Below are 13,154 nucleotides of genomic sequence, written 5' to 3' on the forward strand. Positions count from 1 at the left end.
ATGGCGCTGGAACAGGGACCGAAGACTGACTTCGTCCAGGGCTGTAGAAGCAGTGGTTAGCTGAACCGGTGGTGGAGCCCGGCTGAACAAAGAGCTGCTGAAAGGACGCAGAAGGGGAGCTGCTGAAAGGAAGCGGCATTGCGCGCAACAGGTTACCTACCGCTGGACGGAGGTAAGCGGCTGGGAACACGTGGGAGCCGTGGGAAACAGGATCTCCCCGCAAGATAGGTCCATGCTAAACGTAATGCAAAAGACTTTGAAACAGCACGGTAGAGATATACCCCTCCAAGATCTCCAAATGTTATTGATGTGGGCACGCTCGAACTGTCCCGAGGTGAATTCTAGCATGATTTATGGCCTCGGTACGTGGGACTCAATCGGAGTTAGGCTCTGGGACGCGGCAACAAGAAACAATAAGACGGCGGCAGGACTTTTAGCCCCGTGGCGTACCATGCTTGAGACCCTGAAAGAGCATAGCAAGAAGAAAACACAGGGACTGGAGGCACCTGCAGCCCCCACAGCACCTCCGTCAAGCGACACGGTGGTGGGGGCGGTGGGTGGATGGGACTCCCCAGGAAACGACCCAGACAATCCATTTGACCCAGGGCCGATCGATCCAGAACAGGAGCCGGACCTCTATCCACCTCTTAATACGCCTTGCTGTGTCCATCTTACGGCCCCTTCGGAACCACCCCCCACTCAAGAGACGGGGCCGCCCGTGAGCGCGGACTGCCCACAACCCCCCCACTGACCCAGCCTTCTGGGAAGGATCCATTGCCGCAGGATGGCACAGCGGGGCGTGACTACACCGGCCGGGGACGCCCCCCCGCCTGCCTTCCCTCCCTCCCTCCTTTCCTTCCTGCCTTCCTTCCCCTCCCGCCCGGCCCTTCCTCTCTCCGCCTGGTGCCGCCACCGCCGAGCAGCAGGAGGAGGAACATGGCGAAAGCGGAGCAGGGCCTCAGCCTGGAACCGCAGCACGAGCTCAAATTCAGAGAGCCTTTCACAGATGTTGTCACCGCAAACCTGAAGCTTGGCAATCCTACAGACAGAAATGTGTGCTTCAAAGTTAAGACCACAGCACCACGTAGATACTGTGTAAGACGACCTAACAGTGCAATTATCGATGCAGGAACATCAATTAATGTTTCTGTGATGCTACAGCCTTTTGACTATGATCCTAATGAGAAAAGTAAACACAAGTTTATGGTTAAAAAAAAAAAAGAATAAAAAAGGAAACAGTCTATGCTTGCTCCAGCTGATACTTCAGATATGGAAGCAGTAAGGAAAGAGGCAAAACCGGAAGAACTCATGCATTCGAAACTTAGTTGTGTGTTTGAGCTACCAACGGAAAATGATACGCCTTATGACATAGAAATGAAAGTGTATCTACAACTGCAACAAAGACAGATTCTTCTGTAATGTCTAAGTCAATAAATCCCTCTTCGGAGGCACCCAGCTCGAGCTGTAATTACTGCACGCATGTCATTAAAATTTAATTATTTAATTTGTTTTGATTTGGCTCTGAACTTTTCTGCGGGAACCTAGGGTCAGGCCCTGTTATGGTGGCCAACAAGCCTAATTTCCATTACAGTTTGGCGACCCAGGTGGGACCCTAGGCGACCACTGTCGGGGCCTCTCCTCTCTAAATGATCATCTGGCGCCATCGGGTGAGTTCATCTGGGATCTTTGGCAACGAGAGGCACCGAAAAGATGAGTCTTTTGCCCGCCTAAATTCTAAATTCTGGTCTGGTAACAGTGCACTGTAAGGGGGTATGCGGGCTGGCCACTATAAGGCGTACCAGGGGATGGGTGCGAATCCCATCCCCAGGGTTTGAGTGGGTTTTTAAGTCCCAGCTCGGTCTGGCCAGAAAGGGGAGTGAGCAGCCTGATCAGCATAAGGCGCACTGCAAGACTGTGAGACAGAAGTCTAGAGTCACTGTGACTGGTGTGAGCGTGAACAGTACTGTGTGTGTGAGTGTGTATAGCCTGGGAACCGGCCGGGGCACCCGTCAACTGATGAAGCCACCTGCTGCGAAGGGACAGCAGTCCTAGCAGTTAAAGACTCGGGTGGTGTGAGTGTGGTTCCCAGAGAGTGAGAGAAAGAGTGTGTGTGATGATTAAAAACAAAAACAAAAACAAAAACAAAAAAAAGTTGGTCCAGCTATGTCAGGAGGATTGCCCATTCCTGACAAAGGAGGAAAACCCAGCAGAACCCAGCAAGGGACTTTTGATCAGCAGGCTAAATTGTCCCATGATTTCTTTTTTTTCCGCCAAAATGCAAAAGCGCTACAAAAAACTTATCACAAGAGACCAGGCACAAGACATTATTTGAAGTTGCCCCCATTGCCAAAATGTATCCCCATTACCACCCTACTTAGGGACCAACCCTCGAGGCCTGCAACCCTGCAACGTCTGGCAGACAGACGTTACCCATTATCCCTTACTCGGAAAATTGAAATATGTCCATGTCTCTGTAGATGCCTTTCCCCATTACATTGTCATTACTGCCTATGCTGGGGAAAAAAAAAAGCCGTGATGTATGTCGTCACTGGCTTGCCTGTTTCACCACAACCGGGGTTCCCACTCTAATTAAAACTGACAATGGTCCCGCATACGCTGCACAACGAACGTGGGCATTTCTCCAAACCTGGGGGGTCACTCATGTGACCGGAATTCCCTATTCCCCAACTGGCCAGGCAATAGTGGAACGTACCCATCGTACTCTATAAGACATGCTTGAAGAACAAAAAAGGGGGAATAGCCCCGGTGCCTCCCCACAAGAGCAGCTGTGGAAAGCCTTATATGTTCTCAACCTCTTAAACCGTTATACGGACCAAAATGCAGTTAATAAGCATTTCTCATGCCCTACGTGGTGAGAACAGCCTTGGGTTCACTACAAGAACCTGGAAACGGGTCAATGGAGTGAACCAGTAGACTTAATGACATGGGGGAAAGGTTATGCTTGTGTCTCCACAGGTAACAGGCCTCGATGGATGCCTGCACGGCTGATTCGACCTGTTGACGCATCCCTCGAAACACCAAATGAGGACTGAGAGCCAGTTAAGATGAGCCCATTTCGGGACATTTTCTGGCAATATCTGCCTGCCTCGTGCAGGGTCAATATCGATTCATAAAAGCTTACCGTGACTACGCGACCTTACTGATAAGTTATAGATAGACTCAGAGTGGAACCCTTTTGAGGGATAGGACTGGACGTTAGGTTTGGGGTCGTGGGTTAAGAAGGTACTGGCGTGTGGATTGGTAATCTTGCTAAGATTTCTAGCCCTTGCTATCTATCTCCCCTGCTTAATAAGCCTTATGCAGAGAATGACTCGAAGGGCTTTGCATCAAGTACTTGCTGTACAAATACACACTGCACTGGCAATATTTAGTTTAGAAAATAAAAAAGGGGGAGATGTAGGGGCAGACAGCGAGGGATTGGACAAGACAGATTTAAGGAGCCAAAAGCCTTGGGAGGAATCAACAGCAGTATGTAGATAAGGTAGTAGCTGCACGGGATGAGAAGGAGTGATGATGGGAACTTGACCTTCGGGAAAGTACCGATCCGGGCTAGAGCTTATATAAAGGGCTTGCTTGCTTGAATAAAGTTGATTCTGCTCCAGCACATCGGAGTCCGTGAATCAGACTGCCACAAAGTGCAAATTCCATGAGGAAACAGCAAAGTAGGCCTCTCTCTCACAGGCACTGCTGCAGTTGGTAAGAATTTTTTCAAGCTTTTTAAAATGAATATGGTGTTTTAACGAAAATATGAATATGTTGAACAGTGTGTTGATTTTGACAAAATCAATCTCCAGAAAGAAGATAAATCACTTAAAATCAGAACCTTTAGTCTCACATTTTCTGGAGTGGAAAATCATTCTTTTGTGATAGTAATCAAAATTGGGTTTTGTTAAAATACTGCTAAACTTCAGAAAATTAAAATTGAAATAAAATATCTTGCTTTTAAAATTAGAGTATTTCAACACACATTATTTCAAAATGACATGTTTTGCTACAACTTTAAAAGGATTTAATTAAGTTTTATTCCATCTTAGAATGTGAAAAAATAATACTAAACTTGTTAACTGTATGTAATTTAAAAAAAAAAATCATGCCAAACTCTAGTCAGAATGTGCTAGACTTAATTTCAAACCCTAGAGTGCATGCCCACTCTCCAAGGCTGGAGAGCAGGACTGAAAGTAAGGAGGGCACCCAATCTGCTTTCATCCTTGGTGTCTCATCTTGATGAGGGTGCTTCAATCCCATTTTTCAGGTCACTGATGCAAATGTTTAACTATATTGGTCCTAGTGCAGAGCTCTGAAGAACTCCTTTCACAGCTAGCTGCCAAGCAGACTTCAAATCACTGTTCACCTTTTCCAGGCCCAATGGTCCAGCAAGTTTTTTACCCAGTCCATATTCCCCTAATATTTTCCTAACAAATGGCTATTGAGTATCATGTTTCGGCAAAAAGCGTTGATCTTTCCAATCCAAGGTTATCAGTATAGTTGAGAGCAAAATTTGGGCAAGTACTTCAAGATGCAATGATAAAAAAGATGTATTATTTTCAGTCTTATTGGACATAGAAAATGAATTAAATCCATAGCATCAAGAATATTCTTATAACTGTATGATGTGTCTGTGTATGATTTTTTTTCTCTCCTCACCTCTTAACATAATTTGGCTAATATTCAGCCCACAAGTGCAAGCTGCACTTGCTGTTCTTCAGTCTAAAATCTGTCATCACTTCTTTCAATTTATTCTTGGGGCAAAAAGAAAGCAAATGTGAAAGTTTCTCCTCAGAACCAATTAAAAGAAAAAAGTTTTTATTTTATTTTATTATTTTGAGGGGTTGTAATTTTTTGTAATTTTTATTTTATTTGCAACTTTTATTGAATTCTCCTAAATAATCAACAATTAACAGGAAAAACTTACATTCATATTTCTATGCATGCATTCCCCCTCAAACCCATTTTTTTCTTCTTTACTTGTAATGCTTTTTGGGGAATTGTTTCTTTTACATTTAATGAAGTTTATTAATATTGTGTGATTCTGCATGCAAATTAAGATGTCCTTAAAAAAAATACTTTTGTTGATTACTGGGTAAATGTTGTCATAGATTGCAAAAGCAAATTGGGTGAGAACATTTTCATAATAAAAAGATGCACAGTTGGAAAACAAAGTTGGCATAATGACCAGGCTAAGGAGACTGAAGAAGGCCAAAACTGGGTGAGCAGGGGAAAAGAAGAGGAGGAGAAATTCGGAGAAAAGGGTTCGAACATTTTGTGGCACTACATGCCTTCTGATTCCAGCCAGGTGTTGGGAATATTATAGTTATCTGTTTCTGTAGCAGATATCCAAAACACGTCTGTTTGTCTCATGCTTCAGTGTTACCTCAGAGTTCCCAGGATATTCACGTGCAAAACACCTACACATTCAAGAGACAGTTTTATGTCATCATGTGATACTGCTAATAGTATAGCTTTAGAAGAAAAAAAGCACAAAATTACCAGGTTTTACCATAGTTAGGATGACACTGGAATTTACAATTTTGCTGGCAGCAGCTGAACCAGCTATAGATAGCTTAATCAGCTCTGGTTTTAGGCACACCAGGGATAGTACCACTGACATAGTCTGAAATTGGCATTTCATTTTTTTTTGGTCCTGTTTAAAAGAAATCACATAAACCAAAAACATTTTGGAAATGAAGGTTGGGTTGTGAATCACAGTTCTGCTGGGAAAAGGCCACTAGGAATTTGTCTAAAAATTTCCAAACTTGCCATATAGAAAGGACTGCTTATGCAGAATAGCTGCAGAATATTTGCTCTCATGGCTTTTCACCCACGGATTTGCTGTTCATAGCTATGACATGAGTATCTACCCAAGGTCTGATTGATGAATTCCTGCTCACAAAAAATTTTGAAGTTTCTCTTTTCTTTAGCATATTTTGTCAAGGTACCATTTTCTGGACCAAAGGGGGTCACTGGTATTTTTCAGTGGGAAAAACAAAATTCAGAAATATCATGCAGCCCTTCAAACATTTCTTTTGTGGGTTTTGTAAATTGTTTTAGATGTTTGAGGCATTTTTGTTGCTTTCTCATTTATTTTTAATAGCTTCTCCTTTATAAGCATTTAAAATGTGATTTTGCAGAGGAAAAAATGTACACAAAATTTGCTATGTTACTTACTGAGAAATACTCTCTAATATTTAACTTCTCCTCCTCCTCTTATCCCCCACTCATCCAGTTTCAGCCTCCCTCGCTCTTTCTGCACAATCTGGTGCAAAAGCCTTCTCTTCTGCTGGTCTTGGCATCTGAAACGACATACCTCTACCTCTCCATCTAATTTCATTGTAAATCTCAGATAAAATCTTATATTTCATCCCATGTTTACGCCTCCAACTTTCACTCCCCTGCTGCTATAGTTTGATTTGTAGTTTTATAGCATGCAAAGCATAATTATATACTTTATACTGAAGATGCTAGAAAGAATAATTTTGTATTTTATTTTCAGAGTTTTCCTTTTCTCTGATACAACTTTCTTTTACAGGGTACCCCACTTGTCTCATACTGTCGGTTTCCTGCAAGTACATGGCCCTAAAAACTCAAGTATGTTCTTGCAGTTAATTAGTAATTATGCTTGAATTAGGGAAATGGAAAATTAACTTATTCCCATTAAAAAAAGTTTACCTGCATAATTTCCTTTTTTAAGCACAGTTTTCCTCATTTATGTTGAACCAAATCTCAGCTATGGGTGTGAAAAAGCACAGCAGCTAACATGAAGAGGTGTTTTTCATCTGTATTCTTTGCTTTTAACTGAAGATTAAAAAGGATAAAATAACCCCATCCTCATTTCTTTCTCGTGTCCTTGACTCCTGTGACAGCACTGCAGAGAAGGCGAGATAACATAGTAACTGCTATATAGTATTTACACTACCAATCTACTGTAGTAAGGTGGTTTTGTTGGTGTAGCTTTTAGGCTTCTTTGCACCTGCATTCTTTAAGAAATACAGGGTGTTTTGTTGACTTATTTTGTCTCAGGCAGCTCTCCTTCAGACACATTTTGTCAGAGATAGCAAGCATCTCCCTACATTCCTTGTTTAAAAAATACGCTGTAGGTTCATACAATTAAATGTGATACTGGGTTTCAACGATTTTCTTATTTTTTTATAAATAATCTTTTGTTGAAGAACTCATCCATTGTCTTCTTGAAATGTACAGGCATTTATGCATGGGTTCCAGAGCCCCATCAAAGTGACTGAGGGCTAAATATAATAAAAATTTGTATGGCAGCTTTTAATTGAGTAATAGTGTATGAAGCTCATGAGGCACAGCGGGAAGCATACAAAAAGGAATCTGAAAGAGTGTAATGACTGCAGAACATCCATGCATTCGAAATTAGGAAGACGTAAAAAAAGTCTAAGTCTTGTCAATCACATAGCATGAGCTAATGGGATTATGCAAGAAATGTGGTGAATAATGCTTCACTGGAAATGCACCACAACACAGTGTGAAATATGTGCCCTAAACTACGGTTTATTATTTAGAAAAGTGATCTTATTATTTAAAAAGTGATTAACCAGTCAAATAGTAATCCACTTACAGAACAAAATCTAAATATGCAGAGCGTGCGGTTAATATTTCCAGAGTATAATCTATCTTATACTTCCGAGTTTATTTGTCACACTGAAAATAGTCATTTCATTTCTTTCATACTTAGTAACTAAAATAGTTACTAAACGCTCTGAAAAGCTATAGCTATAACCTCCAAGTACAATGAGTTGGCACATATGTGTGTGTGCATGTGTGAGAAAAGTTATACAGGTGTCTTCAGCGCACATATCCAGGTGTTAAGAAGTAAGCAGATCTACATCCTTTGCTTTCTCTCCTTAGAAGAAGTACGGAGGAACTGGGTGGTTTTCCTGATACTGTCACTGTGCAGCGTATCAAGCAAAGTATGCTCTATTCTTTTCTCCATCGTGGACTTCTGTGCCCATCAAGTCACATTGGCCTACACTATCAGTTCGATTCAGCTCCCAACTTTCCTTCACAGCTCCAGTCCCCTGATTATCCACAGTTGTTAATTTACTCCTAGGCTTAATTCCAGGAAAGCTGGAAGCAGAGGAGTGGATAGTTTCTGCCATCAAACACAGCCTGAAGACTGTATGGATAGGGACCTAATCTATCTCCTCTTTTACTTAAATTCTCTACCTGAAAACTGTGAATAATACTCCACAGGTATAATTTTGAGTTTCCCAGATCCTGCAGTTCTGAATACTGTAAGTATAATAATAAATGGATAGAGGTATGACTTCCTGTGTAGCCTATCTTATCAAGCCATTATTGTAATGTAACAGGTCACTAGCTTCCCCAAAGAGCTATCACTTCAGCAAGTTGCCTTGCAGGTCTATTCCTAAATAGAGATTATTCATGCATAAATCATTCCAGCAGTTTGTGGTATATGTGCTTTTACTGAATACACACCTAATTAGTTTCTGGTTTCCTGGTATGCTCATTTGTTATTTTTAAAGTTATTTAAAATGAAATTAATTTAAAATCACACAATGGCCAGCGAGGATATGAGGAACAACGTCAGGTCAAGGAACCCTGGTAATCTAATCAGTGAAACAGAGATCACTGAATTGGCTACTCCTAAAGCTACCAGAATAGAACCATTCATCCATTGTCCCTAGTAGGGAACCCACTAAAATGAGTTAATCAAAGAAGCTCTTCCTATAAAGCCTTGCAGAGTGAAGAGAGGGTTAATCCTTACAGGGATAAAGGATTCATTGTGGGATGAAGGAGAAAAAGCATTTTGGCATTGTGTAAAACTTATTATGGTATTTTTAAGGGGATTGTGAGAATGTGTGAAACTTACTATGGGATGTTTATGGGAAGGACCAAAGGCAGGGAAAAGGAGGGATCAAGATGGATCACAGAGGAGCAGGCATGGGAAGGCAGAGGAAAAAGGGAATGAAGGGGCCAATCAGGTGTAAACAGGTTGCTTGGCTAGCGAACTCCTGCTCCTGCTCTCTATAGTCTGTTCTGCTTCTTATTAAACTCTACTCCTAGCTATTTTCCTGGGCGAGAGTGCTCTCTATTCTGCGTGTGTGATGCTAGCGAACTTCAAGCCAGAGTAACCAGGAATCAGAACAAGAGGTCTAGGAGCCAGGTGCCAGGGAAATCATAGGTCTGTGGACTGGATAATGGAAAGACCGAGCATCTGAGAGTTGGCTGTTGGTCCGAGTCTGCTACTGGAGAGACTGTGGAGTTTGAGGAGGCATAGGTTTGTCATGCTGGAGATACCTGTTTGTGTGTCCACCAGTGGACTTCAACCCTGATCAGCTGGAGCAGAGGAAGAGGATCAGGCCATCCAACAAAACAGGGCTAAAGGGGGCCCATCACAAGCATATGCACACCATAGCATGATGTGCTGAGAGGCTGAGAGCATTATGGGTGAAGCTCTTATACCTTTTCTGGGAAATCAGTACAGCTGGATGCCCCTCTGAAGTGCCTGTACACTAATGCATACAGCATGAGGACAAAACAGGAGGAATTACAGGTCTGTATGCAGTTGCAGGGCTATGATCTCATTGGGATCACAGAGATGTAGTGGGATAGTTCACACCACTGAAGTGCTGCAATGGATGAATACAGTCTCTTTAGGAAGGACCAGCTGGGAGGAAGAGTAGGGACAGTTGCCCTTTTATGTGAGAGGAGTGGGAATGCATGGAGCTCTGCCTAGGTGTGGATGATGAGCCATTTGAGAGCTTATAGGTCAGGATCAAGAGACAAACCAACATGGGTGATGTTGTTGTGGATGTCTGCTACTGACTACCTGATCAGAAAGAAATGGATGCAGCCCTCTTCAGACAAGAAGTTACTTCCTTTTTCTCATCAAGCATGATACTAAAATATTGTACTGGAGTCATATTTTTGGGCCTTAAATAGACCTATTGCTGTTTCTTCTGAATAGCATAGCAGCAACTGCCTCATGCTCTCTTCCTGGAAGTTTGTGAAAGGGTAGCATGTAAAAACCATGGAAGAATTGAAATCATTACCAGAAGACAAGTAAATATCATTATAATAAAAGCATTTTTAAGCAAACTGTTTGAAAGTTCCTTCTAATGAGCACCGGGAATTGTAGGGAAGAAATTTCACATGGAGAAGTGCTTCTAAACTGCGTTAAATGATTCAGGCTGAGGTAACAAGGGAGATCAGCAACCCTAAAAAATGAAACATTTTTAAGAATGACAGCACAATTAGAAGGAGGAAGACCAATGTCATGTGATTCTTTTGGGGGGATTTTTTAAAGTTTTTTTTTTTTTTTTGGAAGATTTCATACACATTTATTTCTCTCTTTTTGTAAAACACTGCTTATTTAGAATAAAATCGATGACACTGAGCACAAGAACATGCATATTGCAGGTCACTGGAGGAATAAACTGGAGCTGGCATTTGACTACTTATAAACATGCTCTGCTTTTTTTCAGTCAGTATTTGCAATAATAGAAAATTAGGATCCAAGGAAAAGTAATACTTGTTTGAATATTTTACTCTATCCTTGTTTCAACTTTTAAGCACAGATCAGATGCAATTAGTTGGGGGGGAGAGTTAATGGAATTCTGTAATAATTTTTTTTTTAATTTTACTTATTTCATATGTATCACAAGTTACTAGCAAGAATAAAGTAGATTGGCAGATGGAGGTCAAAATACATATTCTGGAAGCTAAATAATAAGAAAACAGACTTAGTTAATGTAAAAGTAAATAATGATAAAGATAATACCGTGTTAGTTTTCTCTCATGACACCAAATAACCCACATTTTGCTAGTGGGGGTGAGGTCTTGAGAGGTAGATTTGGCTCTGTTTAGGTAAAGATCTCACCAGGTTCTTCCACATCCTGGACAAATTATGTGGCATTAGGCTGTTATATGAAAAAGGAAAGAGTATTTAGTACAATGGCTATATTTTATGGGTAAAAGCACTCATAGACATCTAATGCTGAAAAATAGCTTAGGTTTTTATGTTCCATCTGGAAGTAGCATCTCCTTGAATCAGAAAGTTAGGCACTCTAGATCTACGCTAGGCATCCCTTAGTTCCCTTATGCTCATCCTATTCCCAGTGTCCACTGGCTTATTTATGTGCCTTGGAGGGCTGGGTCCATTATTTCTGTACTTTGTATATGGAAATTATAGATCTTCATCAAGGATGAGGTTCTGAAAAGAAACAAAGGATAACGGTGGGTCTTACAAACTGGGCCTAACACTCCTATGTGGAACTAAGCTGTTAAGCAACATGTTGAAACTGGTGTGCCTGAAATTAGGCACTTTCATATAGATATATAAAATACTCTTCTGGGGAAGCCTTGAGAAATCCCAGTAAGTGCAGAATGAAAGGGGAAGAGAAACACATCAGGAAGAAGCCGTAAAATCTGTCACTTACTAGCTGTCAGTCACAACCATGGCAAATTGTGGGATGGCATCCTCTGCAGTGGCAGAATTTTTCAGAGTTCAGTATTCCCTAAAAAGTCCTAATCCACTGAGACATCCACACTGCAGAATGCAGTCCACACAAAAGAATTATGAGGAGGAAACAGAAAACTTGTGGGAATGGTGAAATAAAGAGTGTATTTCTCGTGGATTATATTCAACATAAGACTGCTTTTGCAAGTTGTTTTTGCCACTCAGCAATTTTAACCATAGCCAGCCCTGTCACTCCTCTCGAGTTTGCCCTTCAGTATCTCTGCATCTTCATTCTGATTACATGTGCCAGTCTCTCTCTCTCCCTCTGTGTCATCTTTCTGATGAGAGTTAGTACTCAAGGAGGCTTCAGAAATAACTATTTTCCCTGTCTATTCAGGGTAGGAGTGTACATAGAATATGAAGAGAGAGTATTATGGGAGCTATAAGGCTTCTTCATTTAAGGAAATCAGAGGAGAGGGAACTAGTGGGAACAGAGAGTCTGAGACAGGGAGCCCCTCTTTCATTTCTCTAATGTATTCAAGAACTGCGAAAGAATGGTAGCATAGACAGAGAGTCACTTAATGGGGTGAAGGATTTGGAAACTTCCAAAGTCTGCAGCTGATACATTTTCAATGATAATCAAAAACAGATTACTCAGATTACTGTGTTACTGTTTTTGCAAAATAAGGATAAATTGCAAGGTTCATTATAGCCTGTCATAGTGCCTTGAAATGAAATTCAGTATCCATGCTTGGAAAATACAGACTATTATACACACAAAAGAAATGACGCTTTGTGGGGAGACGTAATCTTAGTGCAGCACCAAAACAAAACAAAACAAAAAAGACAGCCTTGCAGAAAGCCTTTGGTCATCTGTGTGGGTGTACAATGTAACTTGTTTTCTCAGCAACTGTTGAGCATTATAGAGGTAGTCAGCCAAGTGACCTATCTAGAGTCAACTCTAGTTCCTGACAAATCCTAAGGAACCTGAAAAATTCTTACTATATCTGAAGTGCTTTGGTCCCCTGTTTTTTAATACAGAAACTGGAACATTTTGTGTCTATATTTTTGATGTTTCCTGTATCTTTCATGTTTTCACAAGAGAGATTTTATTTTACTTTATTTTATTTTGTGGAGGGCTCAGTGTTGGTGATCTGGCTTTAGTTCCAGGTTCTAAAGCAGACTTCCTGTAGGACCACACAATGCACTTAAACTGATTTTATCTCAATTTCCTACGGATAAAATGAACATATCAATGTTTCTCTTTCTTTCTCTTTTGTGTGTTCAGAATAGAAACTTTTTGTGGAATTCTATTTAATAGTTACAGTAATGTCACAATGGAACTTCGGTTTCAGTTGTAATTTTCATTTTTATAACACCAAAAGTAAAAGCAATAGTTCCTTTATGACCTGAATCTAGTTCCAGAGAACTCAGCTGGAATACAGTTATTGTTTTAAGTAAGAATAGGCTCAAACTTCAGTGGGTGTCATTTCAATGCAAAGCATTCTGTCACTTGTTTGCCTGACCCTGAAATATTTTTAAAAGTTTTATTTTTTCAATTACACAACTTTTCAGATAAAATTACCAAACAATATATGCCTCTTTCATCTTGGCAGACTTTTTATGATAAACCTCAGGAGAAAGCTCATAACTGTAGGTACTGCATTCATCTGAAGGGTAGAAGGAGGAC

General features: G+C 40.9%; 1 pseudogene; it reads left to right on the forward strand.

Annotated features, from left to right (window-relative positions):
- Positions 1-849: 849 nt before the first annotated feature.
- LOC135328404 (vesicle-associated membrane protein-associated protein B/C-like) lies at positions 850-1,426 on the forward strand (annotated as a pseudogene).
- Positions 1,427-13,154: the final 11,728 nt, after the last annotated feature.

The sequence above is a fragment of the Dromaius novaehollandiae genome, chromosome 4 (assembly GCF_036370855.1).
Source record: "Dromaius novaehollandiae isolate bDroNov1 chromosome 4, bDroNov1.hap1, whole genome shotgun sequence".
Taxonomy (NCBI): domain Eukaryota; kingdom Metazoa; phylum Chordata; class Aves; order Casuariiformes; family Dromaiidae; genus Dromaius; species Dromaius novaehollandiae.